The sequence below is a fragment of the Rhineura floridana genome, chromosome 1 (assembly GCF_030035675.1).
Source record: "Rhineura floridana isolate rRhiFlo1 chromosome 1, rRhiFlo1.hap2, whole genome shotgun sequence".
Classification (NCBI taxonomy): Eukaryota; Metazoa; Chordata; class Lepidosauria; order Squamata; family Rhineuridae; genus Rhineura; species Rhineura floridana.
Window position 1 is genome coordinate 295,389,177 of NC_084480.1, and position 11,079 is coordinate 295,400,255.

The following is an 11,079-nucleotide window of genomic DNA, read 5'->3' on the forward strand; positions in this document are numbered from 1 at the left end:
CCCAGGTTCAATCCTTGGAATCTCCAGGTAGTGTTGGGAGAGACTTCTCCCTGAAACTCAGTGTAGCAATACTGAGCTAGATGAACCAATGGTCTGACTCAGTATTAAACAACTTCCTATGTTTCTAGTTGTGACCAGGAAAAAAAAGATGGTGCCTTTAGACCATCTCATCAGTCAGCAACTCATCAGTCCTCATGCTTCAGCAAAGCTCTACATAGGGTCCATGCTTCTATATTGGCCCTGGTCTTATCTTCATGGATCTTCCTGTTTTGAGACCCCCTGTTTCTGCAAGAATGTTGGATCTTACTACATCTCTACCTGCCACAAACTCCCAGCTCCTGAGAGTCTCCCTGTAACCTTCATCAGCAAGTCTAGTGCCCATTATTTTCATTGTCTGATCTCAGGTCTCCTATAAGTCTCCTAAAAATGATCTGGATCTGTTGTCATTGGGCATTAGCCTGATAAACTCTGGAAGAGCCTATAACAGGAACATAGGAATTTTTAAAAGGGAAAATGTCACCATGAGATGACATGTCCTTATAATTCCTCTGACACTATTCATTTTTATAAATGTGCCTCCATGAGATGAAATCATGGGAAATGCAATAAAGGTTTTCAGAGGCTGAGTTTCCCATTATTGTATTACAATTGAAATAAAATGAAGAAAAGTCACCCTTATCTTGTGAATCATTGTGGGGCATCACAGTAATTAACTTATTTAGATTGATAGCCTGTCCCATTCTGAGGAAAACCCCTTTCTCAATTTAACGCTGAATCTCTGAGGTCAAGCTAACAAAGTAGATCTTTCCATTTTTCTGACAAATGTGAAATTTGAAATTAATTACTCACTAGACTCATTCTTCTGGGCTTGAAGACACAACTCCAGGAGAGCTTGTAATACTTGGGTGAACTTCAGAGTATTGTAGCCCCTGAATTCTTCACCAGCTTGGATTTTAATCTGGGCTAGAGAAAATAAGAACATGAGAAGAGCCCTGCTGGGTCAGGCCAAAAGTCCATGTATCTTGTTGTCACAGCAGCCAGCCAGATGCCTCTGGGAGGTCCTCAAGCAGGACATAAGTGCAACAGCACTCTCTCTCCTTGTGCTCTCCACAGCTGGTATTCAGAGGCACAGTGTCTCTCCCCACTAGAATTCACCTTCTAACTCCCTCTCTCCCATCTTCCCAGCCTCACGAGTCTCTGCTCTCTCTTCCACCCACTCTCATAGCTCCTTTCTCCCTAACCCAGGGATGGGGAACCTTTTTGGTTCCATGGGCCAGATCCTTATCAGGACCAGCTTTGCAGGTCAAATTTGACCGGTGGGCAGGCCCACCCCTGTGGATCACATGATATCATAATAACTTCATATGATTGACATATTGGTTGCCCCCACCCACCTCTCAAAATCCCTTGTGCAAGGTTCCCAAGTCCCAAAGGCCAGCTGGCTGTAGGGTGCTTGGGAACCGCTGCACAAGGGACATTGCTATCCCTGTGCTTGGCCTAACCAATCTCTGTTAAATGGACATGTAATTGACTCTGCCCATGTAGTAATAGGCCTTTAAATTAAATATTATAGCCATGCCATGGGATCAACTCACAGAAAGGCTTCTACAGCATGACTGGATTATTGCAATGCACTCTACGTGCAGCTGCCCTTGAAGACAACTTGGATTCTTCAGCTGGTCCAAAATGCAGCAGCCAGATTACTGGCTGAGGTTCTTTTTAGATTTTGTATAATCCCTGTTTTAAAAACAGTTCCATTGGTTGCCAGTTGATTTCCAGGCTGAAATCAAGGTGCTCACACAAGTATTTAAAGCTCTAAATGACTTAAGTCCCAAATAACTGAAAGACTGCCTTCCCTATAGACCCTTTTGGGTGTTGAGATCAGCAGAGGGGGCCCTTTTGGCAGTTCTGCCACCCTCAGAGGTTCGGGTGTATGGGACCCGGGAGAGGGCATTCTCTGTGGTGGCCTCTAAGTTGTGGAACTCCCCACCGCCACCACCAAAGTGCATCTAGCAACTTCTCAATACAGTTGTAGGTGAATGCTGAAAAGATACCTCTTTACCGTGGCCTTTGACACCTGAGATGTGTGTTTTAGGATCGAGCCTATTTTGCGATTTTAAGTTGCTTTAAAATTGTTTTGAATGTTGTATTTTAACATTGTTGTAACCCACCCTGCAATCTTTGGGTGAAGGGCAGGTAACAGATGATGGTGATGATGATGGGAGTGCATTCCAAAAGGCAGGTGCCACAACATGGGAAGAACCTGTTTTTGTGGACACAAGACAAACCTTAGGCTCATGAAGCACTACTAAGAGTGTTTTGTTCAGAGCTTGGAAAAGTTACTTTTTTGAACTACAACTCCCATCAGCCCAATCCAGTGGCCATGCTGGCTGGGGCTGATGGGAGTTGTAGTTCAAAAAAGTAACTTTTCCAAGCTCTGGTTTTGTTCAAGGATCGAAGTGACAGGACAGGGGCATAAAAGGTAAGGTAGTCTTCCCAAAGATAATCTGGTCCCAAATTATGAAGGGATTTATATGCTAATAGCAAAGCCTTCAGTTTGGCCCAGTAGCTTATAGGCAGCCAGTGCAGTTGTCTCAGCTGTGGTGTTAAGCGTTGTTGAAAAGGACACTCCCTTGAACAACCTTGCTGCAGCATTATTCACCAGCTGCAGCTCTGGACAAGCCTTAGGGGAAGGCCCACATAAAGCACATTGCAGTTATCCTTTCTGGATGTTACCAATGTCTGGACTTCCAGGCTGGGAGAAACAGTGTGAGAATTTACAGGCTAAGGAACACAAACGGGAGAGCTGTAAACCAAACGAATGTGTATTCCCCCCCCCCCAATGCAGAAATCTATCTGGGCTCAGTAGGAGGAAAGTTACTAATATCCTCATCTATCCTCAAATAATATAGAAGGTTACTCCTAGCAATAAAAGGGAGAAAATTGTGTTTCCTTTTAAGGGATAAAATAAGGTATGATTTCATCCCAGCCTACCATTCATCCAGAGGATTATGAAGAAGTGTGGCATTAGGAGCATTGACTCAATGTGCATTTGTTACAGGCATTTGAAAACAGCTTTTGTTTTAAGTCATTTATTAGGGATGTTCCATTTACCCCATCACATACTCATCCACATTTCACAGCTCTGATTGCACTTGCTTGGGAGTAAGCTGCCTGCTGTTCAGTGGGACTTTCTCCTCAGTAAACAGTTTGGAGATGGAGGTGCCAGCCAATCTCCTCTTCAGTCAACAAACGCTAACCCAGATGCCAATCTGGGCATGATATTTTCCCCTCCGGCGGCATCTGGTTCCTTGGCAAGGAGTTTGGGCTGTTGGTTTGGCTCTTCTCAAACTGCCCCTGGCTCTCTCACATAATTATACTGACAGCTTTTCTGAGCGACTCCTTCTTCAACCTTCTGAGTGCCTGAAGAGTTTTTTTTGTGGCATCAATGTCTTAATCAAATAATTGTTGTTTTACTTTAAAAGCCTGAAGAATCATTCAATGTAGGAATTAGTCATTCCAGAGTATGGCAGAGATTCTAGCTGGTTTCGATTTTCCCCCTTTTCTTTCTCTCTTTTTTAATTTTTTTTTTTAAAGTCAGGCATGCAGCTGGTAAATTTTAAATCAGCAGGCATAGTCAAAAAAGCCAGGGAGGACAAACCAATCAGACACGATCCACATTCTGCCATCATACCTTGGCAGTGCATCATGTATAAAGGAAGCATTTACCTGTGATGGGAGCCCTCTTTTTGTGTTATTTGCATGAAGGGAGAAGGAATGTAAGAACATAAGGGCCTGCTGGATTAGGCCAATAGCCCATCTAATCCAGCATCTTGTTCTCACAGTGGCCAACCACAGTGGCCAGAGTGAAGGAAGGACCTGTGCAGTTATACCTGTGGTCCCACCCTGCTGCAGTTTCCCTTGGTTCCCTGCTACACACACACACACACACACACATACACACAGAGCAAGTGCCCCACATTAGTGTGGATGTCGGAAAGCCTTTGCATGTGGGCTTTTACTTGTGCAGGAGCCCCCAGATATTGGAATGCTGATTGGACAGGATCCAAGGATCTACATATTTAGAGGCCAATGTGCAAAAGCTTCTCTACCTCAGACATCTGTGCTAATGTGTGGATAACAGCAGAAGGGCCAGGAGCAGTTGTGTATGGCCCTTCAGCCTCTTTCTACATGCTTTGCCCCTTTGCGTGAGACTAAAAAGGGTTGGAAAAAGCCATTGCTCAGTGGGAGAGCACATATCTTGTATGCAGATGGTCCCCAATTCAGTCCCTAGCAGCCCCAGTCAAAACAATTATAGGTAGTGGGAGTAGAAAAGATCTCTAATCTTGCAGGCCTATGACTTGTCTGAGTAGACAGTTCAAACCTAAATGCACCAGTGGTCTAACTATTCGTATATTCATATGTTCACATGCTTATCAACTATCCTTCTCTTCTTCCAAGCAACAAATAATTTAGACTACCAAGAGCCTGGAAGAAAGCTCTATTGAGCACCATGCTTGTCCCCTCCAATGCCTATGTGGCATCAAGTGGTAGGTACATTGTGCCAATGTGGCGTACTGGTTAGAGTGTTGGACTAGGATCTAAGAGACCAGGGTTCAAATTCCAACTCAGCTCTGATGTTCACTGTGTGACCTTGGGCCAGTCATAGTGTCTCAGACTAACCCACCTCACAGGGTTGTTGGGAGGATAAAATGGGGAGGGGGAGAACCATGTATGCCACCTTGAGCTCCCTAGAGGAAAGGCGGGACATAAATGCAATAATGAATGTTACATTAAATTTAACAACAGCATTTTGTTCATTCATTCATATTTCTATCACAGCCTGACTTGAAGACTCATGGCAAGGAAAAATCTATTATATGTAACAGCCTATTATGATATTTAAAATTTAAAAGTAAGAGAGCAACATAAAATCTAGTTGGGGGGCACATTATGTGTTTATTCATGTATTTACTCTAAGAACTTATATGCAACTCTTTAACAAATTGCCAGTGTGGCTTACAAAGAACAGCCATAGTTCAGTGATGAAGCATCTGCTTTGCATGCAGAATGCTCCAGGTTCAATAACCGGGATCTCTAGGTGGGGCAGGAGGTGTCTCCTGTGTGAAAACCTGGTGAGCTTCTGCCAGTCAGTCAGTGATGGCCGCTGGCTCCATGCCAGTGGGAGAGTGGAATCTACTCCCGATTCTAGTCTGAACTTTCAAGGAGCTTTTCAAGGTCCTGAAACCTATTCTGAAAAGAGGTTCAGCACCTTGGGCAGCTCCTTGAAAGTTTGGATTAAAATCCAGAGCCGATTCCACTTCCCCTCTGAGATAGAGCCACCAGCCACCACTGCAGTCAGAGTATACTAGGCATGGAAGAATTTGTCAGTTTTGGTTCTCTCAGTTTGTCATTTTACCAATCTTAAATTCAGTTCACATTTTGCAGCAATTTGTTATTTTTTTAAAAAAAAATCCTCATGAGAATTCATCAGCATTTTAGTGCAAATTTCTCCAAATAAACACAGTTTATACGCAGTTATAACTAATGTACACATTTTCGCAAGACATTTCTCTAATATAATGCATTTTGTATGTTATACTCACCAATTATACAGCCACAAGAGTGGCTATATACTACAACCAGCATGGATTTTTTCCATTCCACAATGTTAAATTGAAAATACCCCCATGCCATTCTGATGCTTCCCATAAGCTCATTTCAAAACAAAACCTTACAAAACCTATAGTCCTGAACTCAGAAACGTTTGCTTAACAAGCCTCTAAATTTTCATGGTGATACACAAAACACTTAGAGAGGATCTAGAGTTCAAAGTGTAAAACAAGAGAAAAAAAACCCAAACACCTGTTGGCCTTTTTTGTGTCGGTGGTCTCATAATCTGTTGAAATTAATTAAAAATCAGCCATGTTCACAGAGTGGTTTAACAGTCAGCCCCTCTTCTGAAGATTATAACTCTGTGAGGGGTATAGGTTTCCTTCCCTTTCCCTCCCTCCTCCCCCTCTCCTCTCTTCTCCTCCCTTCCCCATCTACAGTTTGAAACACAAAAGGCTATCTTCACTATCGTATGACATTGACCAATAAAAAGGCTTTGAAAATAATAAAGATAAATTTGACACAGATTTCTAGAATGTATAAGGAGTGAAATACAATTTTTTAGGTTACATTCTCTGTAGAAACAGTAGTAACATGGGAAAGAAGCAAAGTAAGAAGAACACCAACAAAATACAAAAAATGTAATTCTCCATCTTTGGAGATGTTGTCCTGATTGCAGATGTTGCCACCACTCACCTTATACTCAGGGGCATATGTTACCAAATTTTTCCAAACTACACAGGAAGTGGATTGGATTGTGAAAGACAAACCCAAATTGTTTTTGCATTTTTACAAATTTGTAGGGCAGTACAATATATCAGAAAGGAGTTCAGGTCTCCTGCTCCCCTGATGCATTCACTATAGCTGCCCAATTTCTCTGCTTTTTAAAGTTTGATAGAAATATATGTTGACGTAGGTACATTCTTAAACTGCAAGTTTTTCTTTTTGCTTTTTAGTGAATATGTTTATTTTTATGCACACTTTTCACTAATATATGCATTTTTGTAAACATTGTTTGCAGAACTTCATTGCAAAATTTGGAAAAATGTCAAAGGATAGCTGTGTTTCAGTTTCCATATTGTTTCAGAAAGTGTAAATTTGATAGATTCAGCTTTAAATGTGAACTGAATCAAATTTCTCCCCCCACCCCTGGTATACACAACAATGAGCTAAATGGACCAATGATCTGACTCGGTATAAGACAATGTCCTTATGTTCCTTATGTTTGTGGACTTTTAAGGGCTGTTTTTGAAATGTCAAGTTGTCACTGCCCAGACCATCCAGTTTATAACAGTCTTCTCCAAAGCTGTTGTACGAAAAAACCTGTTGGTTGCTGCTGTTCAATCAGGAGGACCTCGTCTGAATCAAATTCTGATTTCCTGTCTCCCCATCAGTAGCACTCAATAAATGGATATTGCTTTACCCAACTTGGCTGGGAGAACTGAGCTAAGAAGGAGCTGCAATAGTGCATTCACTCTGATCAAGCCGATATCTGCCTTTTTAAAATCTTCCTCCTTCAAAACATCTCTAGTTAATCCAAATAAAACCATTATAAAATATTTTTGGGGACAACAGTAAAGATATCAAAGAAAACATTACTGTAGGTATGTTTGTCTTTAAATATGGAATGAATCTGATTTATCCCGCATCCCAACCTCCACACCAAGGTCCTGATCTGGATTGAGCATACCCTGCCCAGCCACACACACACCCCTCGTACTGACAGTGAAAAAGCTTGCACATAAGAACTTTTGGAAAACAAAATAACATATGCATACTTCTAAACTCAAATGTCCTCTTATGCATAGTAAGCAGTGGCAGCTGGTGGCTCCATGTCAGTGGGGCAGTGGAATCTGTTCCAGATTTTAGTCCAAACTGAAGCATCTTTTACAGCTCCTTGAAAGTTCAGACTAAAACCCAGAGTGGATTTCACTGCCCAACTGACATGGATCCAAGAGCCACCACTAATAGAAAGTATTTTAAAAGATGGTAAGTATTCTAGCAATATGTTACAGTCATCTATATCCTTATAAAAACTTACCATTACAGGTTATTATAATGTCTGTTAGGTGCTGCAAACAATTTTAATTATTGTATATAAGATTTTAAAGCAACAAGATATCCTTACCTCTTTTATTTGGTAGGAGTTCTAAAGCAGCTCTCCTCACTGAGATTGTCAATTGAGCTGGGCAAATAAAATACGAATCAATATGACAGCTATTATTGCACAGTAAAACTAATTTCTCTCCACACACGCACACTTTCTCTTCAATACATTTTATGTGTTTTCTGGGTACATATGAAGCATGGACACTGAGTTTGCATACAATTATAGTGGAGATACTTGCTTTTCTGTTTCTTGTAGCTGATTTACCAATGCATGTATATTCAATAATTAGATTATACAGCCACAAGTGTGGCTGTATACTATAGCCGGCATGGATTTTTCACATACTGCCATGTTAAATTGAAAATACCCCCGCTCCATTCTGCTGCTTCTCATAAGTTCATTTCTAAACAAAATCTTATAAAACTTATAGTCCTGAACTAAAAAAAACTAAACTGAACTTAGTCTTCAACTAAAAAATGCTTGATTTAACAACCCTCTACACAAAACACTCAGAGCGTATCCAGAGTTCAGAGTCTAAAACAGGAGAAAAAAATTCTAGACCCCTGCTGGACTTTTTTCTGTCAGTGGTCTTGTAATTTGTTGATATTAATTAAAAATCAGCCATGTTCACAGAGTACCTGGAATCCTATTACTGACCTTGCCCATACCCTGACCTTCATCTTCTGAAGTTTAAAAGTTAAAAAAAAATAATGTCTGGCTGATTTTTAATTTAAGAAATTTAACATTGGAGTTTATGATAGCACAAGCATGCTCAGTAAGAACCAACTGTCAGTGTTCTAAAAGCCAGACTCACAGCTGTTTGGCTTGGCTAATCAGGGGGCCAAACCTATGCCAGTCATTTAAACTTTAAACGGTCATGGCTTCCCCCAAAGAATCCTGGGAAGTGTAGTTTGTGAAGAGTGCTGTGAGTTGTTAGGCAATGGCCTATTCCCCCTACAAAGCTCCAGTGGCAAGAATGGTATAACAGTCAGCCCCTCTTCTGGGGATTATAGCTCTGTGAGGGGAATAGGGTGTCTCCTAGCAACTCTCAGCACCCTTCACAAACTACACTTCCCAGGATTCTTTGGGGAAAGCCATGACTGTTTAAAGTGAAATAAATGTCTGGTGTAGATGTGTCTAGGGATTGCTTTGATATAAATTTAGGTGGGGACAACATGTGTCTGCTGTAGAATAGAAAGGTGGGGAAATCCTGAAAGAAATGATACTGTTAACAATATTTTCCTTTTGAAAAGGAAAGGGCCTTTCTCTCTGCCCACCCAATCTCCTCCCCTCCCTACCCCTACTAGACCCCTCCCTCTCCTCCCTCCACCCTCCTTATCCCTCCCAGGTCAGTTTTACCTATCCTAAGAATGATTGCACAGGAGTAAATCCTACTGAACTCAGTAAGCATGAAAATGATCAAACCTGCCCTCCCCCTCCTCCCCCCTCATATCTCATCCCTCCTGCCACTCCCAAAATATGTGCATCCTCAACTGCCGGGTAACCAGCTAGTAAGGTTCGTAGAACGTGCCATTTAATTGGGGAGGGGCCCTTTTCCTTGAGTAACTCCAGGTGGGGGTTGCTTTCTGCCCCCTGGCTGGTCCTTAGTACCTCCCCTGTAGAATCGCTGTCTGGGGCAAGCACTGGAAGGATGTGCGGCTCTGCAGTTGGCACACTCGTGTCGGAAATGACATGGGTTGCGTGCGCACACCCCTCGGGCATTGAAGTCCCAGCACAACCGCCGTGGTTGAACCCCCTGCCCCGCATTAACGCGGGGAAGGGTAGTGGCCGACTGCCGGCTGAGAAGATGCCCACTATCGCACCTGTCCACATTCATGGCCCTTGCTGCAGACATAAACTGCAGCCATAGTTCGGGTTCTTTTTTGTCCCACGGTAGAGACCCATCGCATGCCACACGCATACGAAAGGCCTCGTCGTAAGACAGCCAAGCTGGGCCAGAAAACTCTATATACGCCCTGTATATAATGTCTAAATACTTCAGGAGAGAGAGCCCTCTCTGGGGCTGCCTCTCCATCACTACCCCAGCGTAAATCAGGTACGCCGGTAACCAATTAGTCCAGGTACGGTCAACCTTACGCCATCTGGGCTGTTCCACATCACTCTCCCCGTCCTTATCTTTATCCCTCTTGGGATGTTCTCTATATAACAGGGTAAAGACATCCACATACTCCCCCCGCGAAATTTTTTCTTTCGTCGCGGGGAGTAAGTGGAATCCTAGGGTGACGGATGCATACCCAAAAGGGATGGCGTTCGCTGCTATTGATCCAAAAGGGTCGGCCACCACCTTAGATGCCCCCGCTGGTTGTTCAGCGGGAGTATGGGTTGCATCGAGATCAGCAGGTGACGCCACTGATACCGCCACCTGACCAGAGCCTGTATGCTGCCATATTTGAGTGCACGCAGCCTGGTGTGGGGGCTGCAACGTTCCAGAATTCATCATCTGGGAGGGAGTAGATGTCGTCCCAGACCCAGACTCACCTGTGCTCACAAGAGGTCCAGCCACACTCGGTCCAATAGTAGCCACCTCATCTCCGGTTCCAGGTGCCGTTATTGTTGCCACAGAAGGCACCTGCCTTTCATTCCCTGTCTGTTCAAAGACAGGGCAAGACTCCAAGGCGTCTAACCGGGCTAAAATTAAGGCAAGGACATCAACATTAGCTTCCTGCCGCTGCCCCACAGCTGTATTAGCCTGTGCAATGGTCTTAGCCTGCTTTGGCCGCCCCACAACCCCCTTGGATGTACCAGGAGTGGCCGCCATGTCTGCTGCACCCAAAGGTAACCCGGGACCAGGAGCAGGTGATACTCGACCCTGATTTTCTAACGCCTGTAGGCGCGCCAAAATAGCAGCCCAAGGCGGTGCTTCCTCCTCATCGGAAGAGCCAAGCATCGGGGGGGCGTTTCTGGGTGGGCCGGGATGCCTTCCCTTTACCTTTCACACCACCTTTACCTTTTTTGGGCATCGTATTATTATCAATAGTAATAGTAGTAGGAGTAACAATAACAATAGCAACCACCCACAATATAAGCCACTAATAAACTAGAACAATACAAAGGGTTAACCCAATAACAATAGCAACAACCCACAATATAGGCCACTAATAAACTAGAACAATACAAAGGGTTAACCCAATCTTATATGAAAAGGGGAGGAGAAACGTGTGTGTCTTGCTTAACTAGCTGCTGAGAAGCCAATATAGGCAAGCCTTGCAGCTCAGCCACCAGCAGGGGCTGAAAAGTACAAGAAAGTGAGTGCTTGGTGAACTAGCTATTGCCGGGGGGGGCGAGGGGAGCCGCAGTGCCCTGCAAAGCAGGCCTTGATATCGCACCCGGCCACC